General features: G+C 41.1%; 1 protein-coding gene and 2 long non-coding RNA genes across 6 annotated transcripts in view; 2 read left to right on the top strand and 1 right to left on the bottom strand.

Moving 5' to 3' along the window:
• LOC146516158 (uncharacterized) overlaps positions 1-19,339 on the top strand; it is a 28,462-nt gene extending 9,123 nt beyond the window's left edge. Inside the window, exon 2 of the long non-coding RNA XR_014874434.1 lies at positions 12,129-19,339. This is a non-coding gene — a long non-coding RNA (uncharacterized LOC146516158). The remainder of the gene's footprint in view (positions 1-12,128) is intronic.
• The window catches only part of kcnq5b (potassium voltage-gated channel, KQT-like subfamily, member 5b), a 165,554-nt gene that overhangs the window by 43,192 nt on the left and 101,388 nt on the right, over positions 1-20,974 (top strand). The gene's annotated exons all lie outside the window — the stretch shown is intronic.
• Positions 6,883-12,130, bottom strand: LOC146516159 (uncharacterized). Its single transcript, XR_014874444.1, has 2 exons — positions 9,341-12,130; positions 6,883-8,965 (listed from the first exon to the last, which is right to left on the bottom strand). It is a non-coding gene; the product is annotated as an uncharacterized LOC146516159 (long non-coding RNA).

The following is a 20,974-nucleotide window of genomic DNA, read 5'->3' as shown; positions in this document are numbered from 1 at the left end:
GACGAGATCTTCCACACAAGGCTTGCTTTTCTTGCTTTTAATGAAGATCCTTTAAAGCCTTATCTATCTCAAGGCTTCTCCTTGCTATTTCTTATTTGTAACTGAAACATACAGAAAGTGAAAATAAATTGCTAGCTAATACACATCTTAATGACAAACTTAGCCTAGCTTAACACGTCGTTACATTAGCATCGCAGTTCACTCCAGGTAAACACATATAAAAGTTATCTCTGAACACATTAATACTCACAAAGACGAACGTTTTCCAAGGCACAAGCGTGTAGGGCACTTTTAGTGTGTACATGAACTCGTTCACTCTTTTAATACTTCCGAAGCACTTTTCACGGCATTAACGGAGAAAATACGTCAAAGATAGGCGAATGATCAGAGCGCTCCCTCGCTCCCATTTCCGCACATACAATACAAAGATCGCTTGTGATAACGATGTCTCACTCTGAGCAAATTTCGAACCCAGACATTTTAACTGTTTTTAGCATGAATTACTTATATTTCTTAACTTTTAACTTATTTATCACTTTGCTTATGTAACTTAATCAGACTATGCACTAACTACTGACTTTTGACCAAAAGGCATAACAATACGGAGAAAAAAAAGTTCCCATGAAAAATGTTCACTACAGGTTGTGGGAGATTTTTCAGATGTATTTTGCAATTCTGTGGCCTCCACAAACAGAAATTTCTGCTGGGGTTTAGTGGTTTGAAAGGTTCTCATCAAAAACCTTAGACACATTAAGACTGAAAATGCAGATCAGCTGATTTGAGTCAGCTTGCAAAAACCACTGGCTCAGCTTATAACCCTCTACATCAGTTAAGCTGCTTCAGCTGGTGTCTTTGCAAGCAGCTTTGCAACCCAGCTAGTGCATTTCAAACTCTGCACTAGCTGGGTTGCATCAGTGCCGTGTCCAGTGTCTTTGATGCCTCTTCTCTTTTGCTGATCCTCTCCAGACTTGGATTTTGCACATACAGTTTGTATGTCAATCATAATGTGATTGATATTTAGACTTTCACCTCACAGTCATGTAGACTTTGGGGGTCTACATGACTGTGAGATCGCTGCCTTCATACACTGTTGTGTTTGAGTTCTGATCTTCAGAAATCTTCAGAAATCTTATAATAAAAACTGAAATAAACACAGAAACGAACAAAAACTAGACATTTTAAAACATTTTTAAACAGTTGAATTCACTCAGGAATCTGACTGCATCCACATAAAGTAAGTAATGACAAATTCCTGATAAAATGAAGCTGCAATATGCATCTCAGAACACCTGCGACACACCCAGAGCATTTAGCAGCATCAAAGTCTGCGGCGGAGGTACTGTGGAGGTATAACTGGGGACCGAGAAGGTTGACTCAGGCATGGGGGCCCGCCTCAGCAGCCTCTGCAGCTGTTATGTTTTTGGTCCCCTGGCAGGTCACATGGTGCAGATGAAAAGTGTGGCGGCGGCGGTGCTGGGGGAGTAAGAGGGCGGGGAACTATTTTTGAGAACTGCCATTCTGAAGCATGAGCCCCGCCACCGCCACCTCCTCGCCATCTTTCCTCTCTCTGCCTCTTCCATCCCTCCTTCTTTTCTCCCCTGGCTTTCCATTTCCCTGTGTAATTAGGCTTCTAATTAAGGCTGTGGATGTTGAGAGGATGAATGCCCACTCTGTCTATCTCTCTCTCTCGCTCACGGCATGGAGCCTTCAAGCTGCACCACAAAGTGTGCAACAGAAAGACCCAGTGCTGGCTTCTCTGACAAATTCTGTTTTTGTGTATTGAACATTGAGCTGTGGCTTGCTATGAAATTAGCATAATGTCATAGAATGCAAATATGCGCTTTGTGCATGAAAAAAGGAGAGAAATACAGGAGACTTCCCCACCAGCAAAGGATTACAAAGAACAGGCAAAGCCAGGTTGGTGCTGAAAGTGCAAAAAAAAAAAAATGTATGCAGAGTGCAGCAGCCTCCACTTCCAGTCCCAAATCACTCTGTTATTCTTTCTAAGGAAACGTCTGCTTGATATGGATCTTACTAGCAAACCCAACCTTCAGTCACTAATTATTATCATCTAAGAAAAGCGTCAAGGCTACAGCTCCTCAGCTAGTCTGCATACACAAATATCTGCATATGAAAATCCAGATGGATTGAGACAACATTTCCAGCGCTGGAAACTTTCTAATTTTAAATGCATTAGTGGAGCATGAAGCCATGGTTAAGGCACAGTCGGACTATGTGTTTGAAACAGGAAACAGATAATCCCCTCAGTTGAAGTGTTTTGTTGACCCATCCATCAACATGCACCATGATCTCACTGCACAGACTTTCTGGCTGTAACTTCTCCTGTTGTAGCTCAGAGTGGGAGATTGTCAGCATGATACAGTAAAGGCGGAGAGTTCACGTGACCGTATGTGACTGAAAGGTTTGGATTTTTATGCTACATTTAGAAAAAAAAAACAAGATGACAACAGAGCAGAAAGTTAATGATTTAGTGAGTTTAATCGGTTTTTCTTACAATATATTTTAATAATAATAATAATGATGATGACGCTTTTACTTTCTCACACTCCGTTTTAAACCCGCCGTTCTGTCGCCCAACTCTTGTCACAAAGCAGCCGTCTCTTAATTATTAACACAGACGTTAATGGAAGCTTCGAGCCTCGACTCCCTGACATGTCATCGTTGTTGCTATATGAAGCTCCGCATGTGGCTCTCTCTTGAGGCTCCCAGATAGTTGGACTCGCTTTGAATCGCTCCCAAAATGAAACAAAATCTACACGGAGCACAAACAGCCTGATCAATTACTTACAAGCTGCAGTTTAATAAAGTTTTAGGCTCGGGTAGGTTAGATCTGATGTGTCCTACAGCAACGTAACAATATATCCACAATATATGCATGTGCAACACACAGTGTGTTAAAGAGTATGCCTCTTATGTTCCTAACAAATAAAACAACAACATATGAATGAATGGTCCTGCAGATGGCCCAGTTTAAGATAAGATAAGATAAGATAAGATAAGACTTTATTGATCCCACAACGGGAAAATTTTTGCATCACCTCAGCTCATGTACAGATATCAGAAGGAAATACAAAAGTACAAATAAGTACAATCAATGAAAAAAAGTAAGATACACTATATACAATCGTAGCATACACCGTATGTGATTGGAAATATTGAAGACATAAACTATATAGCTTGATATAGCTATTGTACCACTACTATTCCTATTTATAGACATGTACACACTAAATATACATATGTATACATATACAGACATATATACCTGCACATGTCTGTACACATGGAAGGTCCATTATGCATGAAGTGGTGACCGTGGATGTTCACAGTGTGCAGTGACTTATGACATCATGATTGAGGAGTTATAGAGTCTAACTGCTGATGGGATGAATGATCTGTGAAAGCGCTCCTTCCTGCAGCGAGGGTGTTTAAGGTAAATTAAGATTTTTTCAAGTCATGCAAAGCTGCTCCAGATCCCTAGAATGAAATCTATGGAGGTGGAAGTACCCTCCCCCCCTCCCCACCACCTTTGCAAAAACACGAGATTTAATAAAAGCTTTAATCTTGAGGCACGATGACTGAATGTTTCTTTCTTCCAAATTTTTCTGGAAAAGTGATTCCCACAGATAATCACTGTCTTTCCTCCTTTTTTCTTTCCTTTTTTTAAATTAGCAGGACATCCATGAAATCTGGCGAGACATTAGGAGCCAAAGGAAAAACCAATTTGTCAAGCAGATATTGCCGCCACCAATTATATATTTAAAAAACACACATTTGGCTGGTAACCAGTGATGTAAGAACACTATAGATTGGGTTCCAAGATGCTGTCCGTTAGTTCCAGGAGAAGTTGCTCGACGAGGGCAAACGCCAAAAAAGTTCTGCTCTTCCTGGTTGGATTCCAGCTACTGATACCCACTCCACATGCGCGTGATTTCTCTCTTGGTTGGCAGTCCACAGCAAAAAATAGCTTCTAATAAATCTCACAGTCTCATTTCAGTGAGTAACCGTGAGTATCCAATTGGAGACGTCCTGTCAAGAGTTTCAGCTTTCAGAGGCTACCTCATGGTATGGATGGGTGACGCAGCGAAGGGATCCAGTAGCTTTGTTAGGCTGTCAAGTTTATTTTGTTCGTTTAGTCCATTTGTACCCTCAGAAGTGAGGTTTGCTGCAAATTCATACAAAGCTGCCCTGAGTGATGCAGTTATCCTTCATCCATGTGGCTACTTTGAAGAGCAGTTTGTGATTAAACGATGCTCCTCACCTGTTGGCTTGTTTGCTGTAACCTCTCCCGTTAGTGGAGTTTACCAACTCTGTGAGCAGGACCTTGACTTTGAGTTTCTTACGTTAAAATGTCTCCGTTAAATGTTCTTTGGCTCACTGCAAAGTTTAGCTCCAGCTGGTTTTTTGTTCATTTTGTTTTCTTTTTACTGATGTCCATATTTTTGGATGGTAAAAAAATTCAAATGAAACTAATGAGAAAAAGCCCTTGAACGTGCAAATGGTGACAAAAACTACATCTAAAATGGCAGAAAACTTCTTTAAGCAAAATGTATCTAAGGTGCAGTTTTCGTAGTTTAGTCGGAGTCTTGTGCGTTAAGATTAACGAGGGTTTTGCCCGAAACTAGGAGTCAGTCAAGATATTATTAAGCCACCACCATTTTCACTAATCCCACCACCAGTGTTGGTCAAGTTACTTGAAAAAAGTAATCAGTAACTAATTACCGATTACTTCCCCCCAAAAATAAAGCCCGTTACTTTACTGATTACTTATTTTCAAAAGTAATTATTTACTTAGTTACTTTTTAAAAACACGATTTACAACCTGAATAGGTGATAAAGTGATAGATCTTTCAGCCCAATTCTACTTTTTCTGCATAATCATCATACAAAATGTAATCAAATGGAAAAGTCTCTTTTTAAAACTTGTTTTATTAGTTTTAATCTTTTAACTTTATGCATCAAGCAAAAATTTAATTATATGCAACATTCTCTGACTGGAAGAAATTTGTTTAACATTTAAACCTATTTTCTGCACATTCCAGCACATAAAATAAAATATTTTTTGTGTTTACACTCAGTCTTTCAAATAGATGCAAGTAAAACACAGCAGAAAATAAATGAAGTCAAAGACTAGCGGTCCTGTTGCTCTATTTTCACCTGTAAAGCAGGAGTGGGGTAGGCGGAGGTTTACCCTGGTGCAGGTGTGCCGCGGTCAGTGGAAGAATCCGCGAGTTTCTCTGTGAGTTTCCCATTACGTCGTAGCTACTCGGTGCTTGCTCGGAAGTTTAGGGGTTTTTTCGCTGTAAAAAGAAGTTTTCTTCCCACGCACAACGGACACTAATGTTTTTGTCACTTTTTATGGAATCAAACTCAAAGTAAGGTCAGTACTTCCACGCTTTAAACGCTGCACGCTCATACTCTCTCTGCACTCGATATATTATGGTAAAAAAAAAAAAAAAATTTAAAAAAAAATGGTAAAATGGACTGGTTCTTATATAGCGCTTTTCTACTCTTCTGAGCACTCAAAGCGCTTTACACAACTTGTGCATTCACCCATTCACACAAGCACATTTCTCTAGGTGCTTTCTAGATAACATTCACACACATTCATACTCCGATGGATGCATCGGAGAGCAATTTGGGGTTAGTATCTTGCCCAAGGATATTTGGCATGCAGACTAGGGGAAGCCAGGAATCGAACCACCAACCTTCTGATCAGTAGATGACCTGCTCTACCACCTGAGCTACAGCCACCCCAAATTATCCATTGTTGATCTGCACACAGCTGTTGTCACGAACGTCGCACTCGCTTACGTCACTGTCATGAGACACTCTCGCAAAAAAATCACAGTTTTAGTAACGCAGTAACGCAGCGTTCCTACGGGAAAGTAACGGTAATCTAATTAGCGCTTTTGCAATAGTAATCCCTTACTTTACTCGTTACTTGAAAAAACTGCCCATCTCTGCCCACCACTATGTTAATTGTCCTACTTAATAATATAGAAATAAGCATGTTTTTACACCCTGGTACAAAAACTATTTTTAGCTTCTTTGGATAGTTCCCTGTCTCATCCATCTGTCCAGCATGTAGCTGAGTGCAGTTTTTTGTAACTTCCTGTGTGGTATTTGTGTGAAACTGAGCGTGATTCTACTCAAAGTTTTTCCTTCCCACTGTCGCCAAGTGCTTGCTCAAAAGATGCTGTCTAATTGAATTGAATTTTATTTAATGCCACTGTAACTTTAGATCCCGATAAAACGCTATCTGTAATTAAAATAAGACATTCAGAGGCTCGTGCAGGTGCACGCTTCCAGCTTCGGAGCCGATACTGATGCAGCGCTTATTGTTGTTCAGTCTCACCATTAAAGCTTTATGAGGACAAATGAGTGCAGCTGAAGACGCAAATAGAGTGTGAACTCACGGGAAAGGCGACAGCGCCTCTGGGTTCCAGCAGTGATGATGTCACCGTCTGCCGTGAATGTGGCGACACCCTTTGACAAAATGCTGCCACCCCACTTGTTAGAGGTTTACAGACATACCTCCAGCTGTTTGTTAGTAAAGTACTCAATCACATGCATCGATACCTCGTGCTGATTTTGCGACCGACCGGAGAAGCACAGTAGCTTTTAAATTATTTGAGGAAGAAAAACATAGACGCATGCTGCAATTTGTCTTTTCATCCTCCTCACCGCAACTGTTCTCCTCTCCCTGCTCTCCTTCCACTGCTCAGTAATTATGTTATTCAAGAAGATGAATGCACAAAATAGAAGATGTCAGCGAACATGCGACCGCAAGCAAAATAAACGCATTGTGTGTACCACTCAGCGTACATGTAGATCTGCTTTAAGTGCAGCCTCTGCAGCCTTTCAGCCTGCTTGATTGGACCTGAGAGGAGTGTATTGAATAGCTATTGAAATAAAGATAAATGCAGCTGTCTGTCTGTCACACAACATCAGAGGTGTTTAAAAAAAGGGGGCTTTCACTCTGCCTGTGGAGCTGTTAGACCTCAGGCTGGTGAAAAATGATTCGCAGAAAGATGTTTCTGTGACATTTCAACCTCTGAATGTGTGCGGTATGAAAAAAAAGATTATTAAAGAGTGGGTGAAAGAAGAAAATGTTTAATGTTTAACATGTCCGGTGATGATGGAACATAATTAAGATGCCTACAAAGGCCGCTTTAAGTTTATTGCAGGGTTGTGTCAAAAATGATGGAGAATCTCTTGTTTCTTCCATTTCCTCCTCGAGTGCTTATCTGGAAAAGAAAATAACAAGAACTCCTTGACTTTTTTTTTTTCTCCCTTGTAATTTGTTAACAATGACGCATGAGTCGGTTATTTAAGACTGATCTTTTTAAAGGTTAAAGGTTTTTCTTTTTCCTTTTCATTTCACTGTAAAAATGACTTCGATCTTTGGAGACTTTTACACATCTTCAATTCATAAAACTGTTTTGATTAAAACCCTTTTCCCTTCCTTTAACCCTTTAAAGCCGGTCAGAGCAGCACGCTCCGTTTTGCGTAACTATTTTTAAATCCCGGTAGAACTGCAACCACGTGAGCAAGCGCAATAATTGTTTTTGCATATGAAACCGGAGGAGTTGTACTTACATCTTATGCCATCAGCTTGTCCTCGGTCACAGTTTCCTTCCACATATAACTTTGCAAAAACTGCATAAAAAGCGCTTGCAGCAACAAAAACATAATATTCCAGAAACACGCTTTGCCGATCCGATCAGCTGTTCGTAATACTTCCTACGTCCATCAGCGCGAACTATCGCATGTCCACCATGACCTGCCCGAAACCGGAAGTGACGTCATTTTGTGGAAATGTAGTTTTTTACCATCAGGGCCTCATGAGCCTATACTGGTGTTTCAAAAAGTCATGTTTGACTTCATGACTTTCTGTGTCGTTTCTGGGATGCTTAGGACTCATATTGCACTGCTGGAAATAGTTTATTTTGATGCATATGCTGCTTTTTTGCAAATTTGCACAATAATATTTATTTTTAGTTTTTCCTGCAGTGTATAAAAATTGGTGTATTTCAAAAATAAAACTATGAAGACACTCAAAATAAATTTCCTGTGGTGGGAAACTATTTTGTGCAACTTTTTTGTATTTACAGTTTTGAGGGATAAGCCTCTTAAATTTCTCTAACTAGAAATATATGTTAAAAAAACAAAAACAATTAAAAAAAATTTTGTAGTTTATTGCACCTTTTTGCAATTTATGCAATGACTATGCACTTAATGCAGACATATTATTAAAATTTAGGCTGTAATGGTTGTATTGATGTATAGCAACTTGAAATGCTCCCAAAAATGGCTCTACAGTATGTAAAAATATAATATAAGCTCTGGCGGACTTGGTTCTATGGTAGGTCTTAAAGGGTTAAGGACCACTGTCATTAACTTTGTCTTACATTGTTGCAACCCTGTCAACAGACAACCATAAAACTTGTTAAAATTATGCGTATTAAATGTATCTGCTGAGACTAGATGTACAGGAGTGATACAGAAAGGAGGAGAAAAAAACATCTAAAATGAACCTACACTGTTTTATTAAAAACGAGGATCCAAACCGAGGCTAGCTGAAACCCTGAGACATCCAGTTTGCTCTGCATCCTCTAACAACAAGCCTTTGACCTGTTCATGTCAGCTTGAAAAAATAGCATCACAACCAGCTGTACATTAAAGCAAACCTTGTGCAAGTTTGTGGTCTGTTTTCCGCTCCTCATCGTGTCACATTCTCATAACTCCCACCCCCCTTTTCCCTGAATGACTACGGTTTCCCTAACAAAGAACTGAGAGAAGGAAATTGAATAAATTAAGCAACCAGCAACCCGTCTGGGGTCAGGTTTAGGTTTCGCTTTGGCTACGTGGTTAAAAAACACTTTTCTGGTCTTACTGAAACCTCAAGGCGCTTTAGACTACAAGCTAGACTTAACCATACCTTCTTAAGTCAAAGGAGCTTGCAAAGAAAAGCGTCTGGACTTGAAGACGTTTCACCTCTCATCCGAGAAGCTTCTTCAGTTCTAAGGTCAAATGGTGGAGAGTCCCAGATATAAACCTAGTGGGAGTTTCCCCCCACAGAGGGACAAAAGGACCCCCTGATGATCCTCTAATCGCCTGAGCCAAGGTGTGAAACTGGGTGTGGGTCACAATCAGCCAGAGTTTTGGGTGAGCTCATTGTGAAACCTGGCCCCACCTAATCATGCGAATTCCTGAGGTCAGATGGCTCAAGTAACTTAAAGAAGTCCAGACGCTTTTCTTTGCAAGCTCCTTTGACTACGATGACCTGGATGACTGAGAACCTTCACAAACATACCTTCTTAAGGCACTTTATACTTTAGGCACTTTATCTACCTCCCATCTTGGCTCATTTTGGAAGCACTAATTAACCTTACATGCATCTCTTCAGAGTGTAGGAGGAAGACCATGCAGGCACAGCGAGAACCTGCAATCTCTCGTCTGGGAGACCCGTGAGACGTGATATCCGTGCACCCCCCCATGACCGAATATAACAGCCAGTCCAAGCAAAGACCACAGCTATCATTGCTGCTTCTAATGGAACCATGGCATTGTATGGCAATGTGGATCATGCATATTTCTGATTGTTTTCCTGTAGAAACGTATATTTCTTATAAAAATGTGTAAAGCAGGAGATGCTTTTATGATAGAGAATCAGAAATGCTCATGTGTGTCTGGCTAATAAAGCCCAGTGTGTAAATCTGTGGCTGCGTGTGGAGATGCCCTTATAAAGAGTCCTCACTGGTACAGCACTGCCTTGTGGGGCCAAACTAATTGGAGCATAGTTCAACAAACGGAAAGACAGAGGAGGGAATGAGAGAAGGAGCCGGGAAGGACAAATGGATGATGTGACAGTCGTGCAAACGAAAGGGAGAGAGCCCGCATCAGAGAACAGCGCATCTTCAGAAAGAGATGCTGAAGCAGTAAAATCGAGTGTGAGGAAGTACGAACGTGAATGAAGCAGAAAGCGGGGTTCAGATCTCTCAATTACAACTGAAATAAAACGACAGCCAAGCTCTTCCTGCACCCGCCGCACTTACCTCGTAGCGCTCGCTCTCCAAAGACTTCAGCTACCTCACACTTCATTATTTCTTCATCGTAGCACGACTCCCGCGATTGTAACACAGGCCTTTGTTTGACTGAGCATTTGGGTTGTTTCTAACACTCAGCCCACACGGACAGACCTCGGTAACCCTCCACTGGGGCTGCTCAGCTTCTGTGCACACTATCAACACTGCTGCTGTAAATCCACACTCGCAGCCAAGCAGCTTGTCGAGGTTGAACTCTGGTCATACTGGACGCATTTGACTGTTGGTGCTTGAATCATTAGCTGCAACAGTGACTGGTGCTGAGGGATTCAGCTCCACTTTGTTTAGACTGGTTTAAGAATCTGCTCATGAATTGGCCTTCATGCATGTCTGTGGTGTGCTGGCTATTTTTGAATTTCTTTATAGTGACGTGTTTGGTTCTGTGTTGGCCTGCAGTTGACTGGATGCTGTTAAACTTCTAATTAAAAGTATTTCTATGGTGAATATGAAGATGCTTCTTTGGAAAATGCTTCACTCTGTAATTATTTTCCATTGTTGACTTCAGTTCCTGGTGACTCATTACTTTCCGCAGGGCCTTTAATTGATTTCGCTGGTGCCAGTTGTAACACCAAGTAGAATCCACAAACCCTACTGAGCAACTTTTCACAAGACCAGTTGCCTGAAGGTGTCTTGGAGCTCATCATTGAGGTTCAGGATGTCATTTGCTGGGCATTATGGGATGACTAGTTCCTTCAGTTATTATCATTTTAGTCAGGAGAAACTTGTTTTAATTTCGTTTTATGACTTGGATGGTTAATAATGCTTCTGGCAACTTTTTTTTTTATATATTAAACATTTATTACTACCAAATTTATTACTACTAAATCTGATCTGACATATTTTGGTCTTTTTAACAAGGACAGATTCCAAGCTAGCCTATGTAGGAAAAGTGAGTGGCTAAGGTGAGTAAATTCATCCAAGTTTTTTGGGCCAATTTTGCATTACTTTACCTACCATTACAGACCATCACCAGATTTCTGTGGCATTGCAGAGTTAAAGCTAAGTGTATTTTAGTAAGCCTTATCTAAACTTTAATAATACTTGGCTAGCATCCCAAATGATCTTACTAGCAACCAAGTATTGAGTTTAGCCATCAGTAACTCATAAGATGACACACAATGGTGTTCTAGTGTAATGGCCAACATAAGAGCAATTAGCTGGCTAGCTGCTACTTGGCTATATAGCCTGTATCTGCAAACGTAGCTTCATCAACTCCAAGTCAATTCTCTCAGCGCAGTACTCAGGTATACAGTAATTCAGCTGGTGTGCAAGATGCATGTAGTACAGTACTTGCACGAGACATGTTTTTAAAGATACTAGACTGAAAATGGTCCTTCAGAACCAAAGTTACCAAAGCTAACATAATGGGTGCAGGCTTTATTAATAAAAATACACCTGCTGCAGGCAGATGTTAGCAGCATGAGAGTAGGACAAATATAAAAAAAATGTGTTTATTGCATTTATTGCAGATGTGACAAAAGTTGCAAAACGCAACCTTTTTGTGATTGGAGGACGTGGCACAGGAAATGAGGCGTTATCAGACTCAATGTGATCAGACGACTGAAGGCCACAGACTGGTGCCTGCTAAGCTAACATATACATGGAATACAGATCTGAGCGTACAGCTGCACTGCACTCCAGCTAATCATTGTTCCTTCATCTGTTAACAAGTAATTTAATGCAGGTGTTGGTTGCTTATTCACTTAGCCCACTTTCCTCCTAATCACAACAAACCACTTCATCGTGTTGAGGCCGGTGTTACAACGTGTCTGCCACGATGCCTTGTGCTCCTTCAGGTTTATGCCTGTTTCAGCGGACATCCTCGTCTCTCCCAGCAGTAGGGATGGGTATCGTTTAGGTTTTATCCGATAACGGTGCCAAACCGGTACTTTTGAAACGGTGCCGGTGCTTAAACGGTGCTCAAACCGGTGCTTAAAGAATGGAGAACACAAAATTGGTCCAAAAACCTCTCATGTTCAGCTGTTTTTTTGTAAAAAGATAACAATGTTAGCCTTTTCTGCAGCTATGGGGCATATATGGTATCACTCTTGGCTGGAAGCAGCTTAAACAATGGAAAAAAACACAAACTTTGTCCAAAAACCTCTCATGTTTAACTGTTTTCCACTTTTTCTTTGGTCATTTTAGCCTTTTTGGCCAGGGTGAAGGGAGTATCTGCCATCAAACAAGAAGACAGCTGCATGTAGCTATGATGGTGTTTGCTAGTTCACCTTACATGCATTAATGTAATAACGTGGTTAGCCTACTCAACGTAAATTACACACCAACATTAAGCTACTCACGCAGAGAAGAACGGCTGCTGCTGCATCATCATCCTCATCATTTCTGCTACACTGGCAGGGCTAGGGGCCAGGACTCTCCTCTTTGGGTTTTTGGGGGATGTTGCTAACTCCGGGTCCGATAACAGGCACCACACCCGCAGTAGATGTGCTCGGTGTGAGGTCTCGCAGCAAGCTATCAAATACGGCGCATTTCTCAGCTTTTAAAAAAAACGCTATGCGTCACCAGGTGTTTCGTCAGATTCGAGGTGTTACCTCCTTTGACAGTATCACAGTATCAGCTTAAAGCACTTGTTGCAGCTGCTGAGTTTGCATCTTTTGCTGTGAAGTACAGCAAGACTTTTGACCGCTTCGCCTTGGGCATTTTTAATCTGTAGCTCTGCTCTAAAAGAACGTACGTACCTGGACCCGCCTACTATCCTCGGAAACGTAAAATGATTGGCTAGAATTCAAAGTGTATCACAGCTCAGGAAAAAAAAGCACCGAAATGTGCGCTGCTTTTCGGTCTGGTTACTACCGTTTATGATACCGGTACCCATCCCTACCCAGCAGCGCTGTGCCGTGTGGGCCCCTCTTCTTTCCTGCTACACACTCAGCAGCATTGTTCGTGTCTCCGAGGCGTCTCTTCTTCTCAGTAAACGAGCTTTTGCTGCGATGCCTCTGCATGTATCTTTTCTTTCCCCCTCTTTGTCCTGAGCCCTCTTCAGCTGAACCGCCTCTCAGCACGTTCACACTCTTCTCTTATTGCGTTTCTTTGTGTTTGCAATAAAGGACACCTCTACTGGTATCTTCTGGTGTTCTACAGGCTTGCCTTCTCTTTTCTTCCTCTCCTGGTGTAACTTGAAAAGTGAGCTTTGTTCACCACTGTATCTCATTTCATCCCTGCCCGTTTCCCCTCTCTCTCGCTCTGTTCTCAGCCTGAGTGTAGGCGTACAGCACAACGGCTGATGAATGCGAAAGACTCTTTTCTTCGGCCAGAGTGCGGTGACTCACCGAAAGGCCCGCGAGCAAGAGAGATGTGCGTGACCCTTCACTCTGTGAGATTTGATGTTAGTAGGAATGTGAGGTGGGAGAGGAGGCCTCTGAGTGACAGGCTTGTGAAGACTTTGATGCAAATGTACACATGCTAAAGACACACACTCGTACACACAGAAACCACAGTACATAACAAGTGTCCCAGGTGCAGCTGAAGCAGCGGCTGTTGCCTCTTTAATGGTCTTCATCCTGAAATTCACCACGTCTGAGTCAGACGAACAGATTATCCTGATCACATCAGGTGGTGTGTGTATGTGTGTGGGGGTCACAATTTCCCCCGACATTCGTCACAACTTTATCAACCTTCCTGCCACATGTTCAGAAACAGATGTGTCAGCATTGCTTCACGTGCAGTGCCTGCACCGACAAATAGGAAACATCAACAGCTTGCACTCTGTGGGGCCCCAGTTGTACCAATTTCTTGCACTTGTGGTTGCACCTGTCTGTCTGTTTGCATTAGATGATGTTTTTATGAATAATGAATGCAGTCATGGTGAAATACTGAAAGTGTTCATAGGGTACAGCGGGATCACTACAGCAGGTTGGTTTTGTTGAATAAACATAAATATATTAGGAATGATGCAGAAATAAGTGCTACAAATTAATGCTGCATTGTGACAAAGTGGATGAGAAGACCATTTGTCTATATTCTTAGTTAACATTCTTGTTTTGATTTAACCATATTTCACATGTAATCTGCAATAGGCAAACATCTACTATCCCGGGTTTGTTTATGTTTTGCACTTTTACAGATTATATAATATAACATCTTGGTTTAAATTCAATTCAATTCAATTCAATTTTATTTATATAGCGCCAAATCACAACTAAAGTCGCCTCAAGGCGCTTCATAGATACAGAGAAAAACCCAACAATCATATGACCCCCTATGAGCAGCACTTTGGTGACAGTGGAAAGGAAAAACTCCCTTTTAACAGGAAGAAACCTCCGGCAGAACCAGGCTCAGGGAGGGGCGGGGCCATCTGCTGTGATTGGTTGGGGTGAGAGAAGGAAGACAGGATAAAGACATGCTGTGGAAGAGAGACAGAGGTTAATAACAGATATGATTCAATACAGAGAGGTCTGTTAATACATAGTGAGTGAGAAAGGTGACTGGAAAGGAAAAACTCAATGCATCATGGGAATCCCCCGGCAGCCTACGTCTATTGCAGCATAACTAAGGGAGGATTCAGGGTCACCTGGTCCAGCCCTAACTATATGCTTTAGCAAACAGGAAAGTTTTAAGCCTAATCTTAAAAGTAGAGATAGTGTCTGTCTCCTGAATCCAAACTGGAAGCTGGTTCCACAGAAGAGGGGCCTGAAAACTGAAGGCTCTCCCTCCCATTCTACTTTTAAATACTCTAGGAACAACAAGTAAGCCTGCAGAGCGGGAGCGAAGTGCTCTAATAGGGTGATATGGTACTACAAGGTCATTAAGATAAGATGGGGCCTGATTATTTAAGACCTTGTATGTGAGGAGCAGGATTTTGAATTCAATTCTGGATTTAACAGGAAGTCAATGAAGGGAAGCCAAAACAGGAGAAATATGCTCTCTCTTTCTAGTCCCTGTCAGTCAATCAATCCCTACAAGTTTGTTAAGTTAACATGTTATTTATGTCAACTGTTAATTTGTATTGTTTAGAACTTACCTTACCTACCTGTCTTCCAGAAACAAAAGGAGGAAATGTAGTTTTACTTCCTGCTTTATACCTTCTGGGTTCATCTGAGGTCACAGGAAGAGACCAAGTGCAGAAGGGGAAGAACTCTTATAATTTAATAAAGTTGATTTTAGAGGGTTTATGAAGAAATAGATTTATTGTTGTAATATGTGTTGATTACACCACAGAGTTTATGTTGCCAGTAAAGAGGAGTAGTAGAGGTTTGAATATAATCATGTTCATCTTACCTACCTACTGAATGGAATAGTCCAGAGGAGAAATTGTTTGGTTAAGTGGACGATTTAAGCAGAAGAACTCAGGTGTTTCAAGAAAAAGGTTCAGGTCAGTGTAGCTGTGTGCAGTTTGACCTTAATTTCCGTTGATTTAAGTTCAGTTATGTTTATTTGAATTGAGTTAATTATAGAGTTGGGTTTCTTATTTGTTTCTATGTAAATATTGTTTGGGGTCACAAAATGGTGAATAAATCACTTGCTACACTGGACAGCATCAGTCTCCTGCACTTCTTTGACCGCTTAAGTTGAGTCCTACCACATGCATAAATCATTAATCTGTTGTTTTTAGCATGCAAAGCAGTAAAATAAACACATATGAGCTCCAAATCTTCAAACTGGATCCATTTAAACATTAAAAGCCGTCGCAGCCTGATAAAGGGGCCGTGGAAATCGTTTCTCTTTATTTTAGTGAGTGGACAGGTCTTCTTTGTGGGTGTTATGATGATTTCTGATATGAGGTTCAGTTCTACGGTGGTGATCGCAGGGTGTGCACAGGTCAAGTGCCACTATGACCCTCCAGAAAATAACGAGGACAGGGGATGATCGTTCAGCTCTTTAATGGCAGATTTAGCGTGAGTGTGGGTATATGTGTGGGTGTGTGTGTGGTTCTACAAACAGAATGGAAAAACAGAACAAAAATTACAATCAAATTATAGACAACAATAATCACCATATAACATATTACAGCCACATACTTGTCTTATAGGCCCTACTGCTAAGCTGGCGGCCTTTACTTATAGTCTGGACCAAATTCAAATTCAAATTTTTATTTGAATTTGAATTTCATATTTAGCAACAAAGAAAATAAACATCTTCCCATCACTTAACTCTTGTGCCCCACTCACTTATGATGCCAACTAAAGAAGGTAAATACACATAACAAATCACCAACTCAAACCGAACTCAGTTTGGCCTAGGCGAGCTTATCTTAGCTTAGCTTAGCGATAACTTAGCTTATAGAAAATGTACAAACAGAGGATGTCCAGAGCGATAAAACATACAGGCTATCCTTCTTACACAAGAAATATCCTGTAACTCACCAGTGTTATGGACGCACACTCTCACTGAACCCACATAAACTGGTCCCGAGCATAACTTGTGATTCACGCTGCCTCCATGAACACCATTTTTCATCCCAGTCAAAACATTATTCACAAACGGCCTCTAGTGGCGAGGCAGAAAACTGCATCACAGTCCTGCCTTCAGAACAGTGTGTGTTCAACAGCTGCAATTCCAGCAGTGTTAAAGAAACTCTGTTGCAGATTAGAATCAAAAATTCCAAAATTTAATACATCTTCTAAATCGCCAAATTAATACGCTCACATTCTTGTGACGATATAATGAACGTTTCTGATTCATTTTAATGGTTTTAGTCAGATAAAACTTAACAAGCTGCACATAAACAGATTTGAATCTATATTGCTCTTAAAACATGCTGTGAATCAATGAATCGGCGAACACGCGGCGCTTCTAACGATTTTCAAACCAAAACTCAGAACCTAACCTACGCGCCGCAGTTCTTACTCTCTCAGCTGCAGACTTGGTGCTGTTTAACAGTTTGAATGTAAAGATTAAATCTATTTATTACTGATGCTCATCAGGAAACCACAAAGACGTCTGTTCTTTCAACAGAGGCCTAACACATCTTCCAGGAATGGCGAGGCTATTTTCTGGAGAGCTGATTGGTCAGTAGGTGCTGATTTCATACCCCTTGATGTGCAATCTGGAACCAAGGTTCATTCAAGTCAGTCTGGTACTACTGACCCCAGAATATGTTTCGGCATATGAAGGTCTCCCTTTTATTTGTGTTTTCATACCAGGGCCATCTTCTAGCTGTGATTTCCTTGTGGATCAAAAAGCTTTTACAAAATAGTTACAAATGTAGCTCAAACATCCTGCTTTCTTTACTTTACAGTAATGTCTCCACGGTGATCTTTATCTTAGGTGTGGCACGTTCCACCTTCAGCTCGGCTAAACAGGATCAGTACGCTGAAGGAAGTCTGAGATAGAGTTAAGCATGCGATTAAGATTGTGTGACTGCATTGTTGCTCTACATCTCTGTTCTATCTCTGTTATGCTGAAAAGTCCCTGCTTGAAGTTGTTTAGCTGATTTCTTAAAATATGTAAAGGTGAAGTTGTTTTTTTCTTCAGCTTTCACCTTTCACCTCTTTTTTTCTTCTTTGTAAAGTTCAGACCTAAGCAGTTGCGTAAAGCTCCGTCGTGCTGAGCAGAATTCAGAAAGACTTGCTCAGCAGACATATTGGATTTAGCCAGCGGCTTAAAATGCCAACAGGCTGACTTCAGGGTTTTTTTTTCTCCCCCCTCTAAAGGAGCGGGGAGGATATCCCACTTTAATTTTGGACTTGGTATCTCAGCAAGTCATTCAGGCTGGTGCGTAACACAATTTCAACGAGGCTTTAGGGAGAATCCTGCTTGCTTCTGTAGCTTTCCAATAATCTCTCCAACACAAATTGAACATCTCATTTGAATATTCATGACCGGGGAGCGGAGAGGCCTTTGGTTTCAGTTGCATCTCGGTGCAATATATCAGGTTAAATACTCGGCAGAAGTGCATCGATGCGAGGACGTAATTTATTTTAATCTGCGTTGTATCTGAGAGTTTCAGCACTGCGGCTTGAGGACATTAAACATTCAGATGTAGCAGGAAGCAAACAAAGCTGTGAGTTTATGTTTTAGAGAGTGTGCACTGGCCTGGGCGTCACTCGTGTTTGTGTTTGCTCATTTCACTCTCTGTCTGTTCTTATCTTTGGGTCTCCTCCCTAATACCGACGGCCTGATCTCTAACAGGAACCTGATTTCCGGTTTTCTAGTATTCTGTAATGTGAAATGAACGACTTTTAAAACTGGTCAAATCAAAGATAAAATTTTATTACATTTCTTTTTTTAAAGAAAAATTAAATTTCAACTCCTGGGTCTTTATTTATTAAGAGAAATTAGAGTTTTCATGAGTATATTAGACACAAAAACAAGAGAAACATGTTATTTTTTTAATATAGGAAATAGGGCTGCCACGATTAGTCGACTAGTCACGATTACGTCGACTATTAAAATCGTCGACGACTGATTTAATAATCGACCCGTCGTTTGAAGCTTTGTAAGATCTCAAAAGATGCAGGAATAAGTAGTAGGATTTAAGAGTGTAATAACGGACTGAAACAGAAGATGGCAGCACTGCATGTACAAGGATGCCAGCTGCCGTTAAACCCCGAAGAAGAAGAAGCTGTGTCCCAGAATTCATAGCGCAGCCCAGCTCAGTTGTCAACAATGGCGGCAGCTAGTTAGTTTTAATATTACTCTTATTATTCTTTCTGGGTCACAAAATAAACGTTTAACATATTTTCAGGCGAGAATGTAGCTGTGTAAACCTCAAATATCTGCTCAGTTTATCAAGACACCACATATTTTCAAAAGCGCTCCGACGTTTTCGGAGACGTCTGTTACCCACCAGCTAGCTCAATAGCTAGCTGGCTGGCTAGCTCGATAGCTAGCCGGGGGCTAGGCTCACTAGAGCCGTGAAAACACCGGACTCCCTGCAAATCGTTTTCAAACCCACCGCTGTCTTTCGCTACTCAGGTTAAACATGATATATAAGTCACTTAGATAACTTAAAATGTTATTGTTTGTCTTTTTTTTTAAGTATTTTATTTGTTCCTGAGTAAATCGGTTTGGCTGAGATTAAAGTTAGAGTTTTTACACAGCTGAATAAACGTCAAGCAGATTAAACTCCATTGAAACAATCTGCAAATGTCATTAAAATGTGATTTAAAAATTTAACTCTCATCTTGTCTTTATTTTTAGTTAGCACATACCTTAAACACTTAAAGCTGTAAGCTAATGATAGTTATATAAGAGCAGATGCTGCTGGTGCAATAAGCTGTATGTTTTACGTCCAATGGATGATGATCTGATTAGTGACTAGTCGACTATCAAAATAATCGTTTGTGGCAGCCCTAATAGGAAACAATCTTCAATGTTGCGTCTTATCTAAATCCTGGCGCCTGCTGTAGATTGCTTTCACTTTTTTTCTGTAAGACCTTTCATTCAGTGAAAAGCCCTTTTCACGTTTGCATCCCTGCACACTCTGCTCTCTGGTCTCAGTCCCAACATGTGAAACGTGACCGTTGGTCCAGCCTCGTTTGTCTTTATCTGTTTTTAATATATGAAAACATCCTGAATGTTATATTTGAGGAAGCTCGCTCTCTGACACCCGAAGCACTATACCTGAGGACTGCAGCTGTGGCGCACAGCTGTTCCAGCTCTGCCCCACAGTAGGTGGGTGGATGTGGGTGGATGATGACCCGCTGACCCCACAGCAGTGCTGCGTTTAACAGCTCTTCTTTTTAAAATCCATCTTTGTGGATTATATGCAGTTCGGCAGTGAGGTGGCCACAGCAGTGCTATTTCTTCAACCAAATATCTTTTTTTTGCTTTTTTAAACCAAACTTCAAGTGAAAACAAAGTCTGCATGTCCTTCATCGCTCGCCAAGCACAAACTCCTGCTCGCCTGACCGACGCTTTTTGCTCTCGCTGCCCAGATTTACACGTTATTCCTGCATGATGTTCAGTTTTAGCACCCTCACAAAATGTTAGAGAAATGTCCCATCACATACATATAAAATGATTAATTGTACAGCTTTGATATACTCTTACTGTACTATTACACAGACTACCACAATAAAATGGCGGCCCCCAACCCCCAGGCCAGGGGTCTTTACCGGTCCGTGAGTCGGTTGGTACCAGGCCATGAGAGTTGAGACTCTAAATTTATGGCTTTCAGGGTTTTTATCATTAACTCAGTTTCCATGGGTCTTTCCCCGGTTGTTATTGTGTATCTTATTTTGAAAGAAGTATTTACGCGATACCATAGCGAACAGCGAGCATTAAGGGGCAGTTAGGACGTTACTCTCAGTGTTGTCGGCGCATTTCAGGACGACGCTGCTAATAAAGTTACGCTGCAATAAAAGACACTGCTTCGCTTTTATTGACTACTGTTGTCAACACGATGATGATGTCTGACATTTCAATAAAAACAGCCTCTGCGTGTGCAGCAGGAAGTGCAGCGCATCACATCGCGTCCCTCAGAGAGAATCAACATTTCATTGAAAAATCTATTTAGAGACTTGAAACAGCTGAATAACATCGACGACCTCTACGACAGCAGCCTGACTGCAGTTAACAGCAGGTGAACTTTCAAAATAAGAGCAAGGAGAAACACTGGAAGGATTCCAGCTGAGCTTTGTGCTGATGTGAGTTTTAGCTGATGTGTTTGCAGCTGAGCTGAACTTCCCTGTATCCTCAATTTCATGGCCCATTTTCCAGCAGTAGCAACTGGTTGTCTCCAGCCTATTAATTCCAGTATTTATACATGTTAATTCAACTTTTTTTACTCTTCCATAGATAATTCTCTTTCCTGTAACGCATTTGCAGCTGTACTTCCAATTAAATCCACACAGCAATCCTGAAAAATCGACACGGCGTTTCATACGAAGCTGCGTCCAGATGAGCTCCATATAAGCTCTCTTAAGTACTAAAGAGCAGCG

The sequence above is a fragment of the Neolamprologus multifasciatus genome, chromosome 6 (genome assembly GCF_963576455.1).
Source record: "Neolamprologus multifasciatus chromosome 6, fNeoMul1.2, whole genome shotgun sequence".
Taxonomy (NCBI): domain Eukaryota; kingdom Metazoa; phylum Chordata; class Actinopteri; order Cichliformes; family Cichlidae; genus Neolamprologus; species Neolamprologus multifasciatus.
Note: the sequence above shows the minus strand (reverse complement) of the source record. Positions and strands in the feature narration are given on the sequence as shown.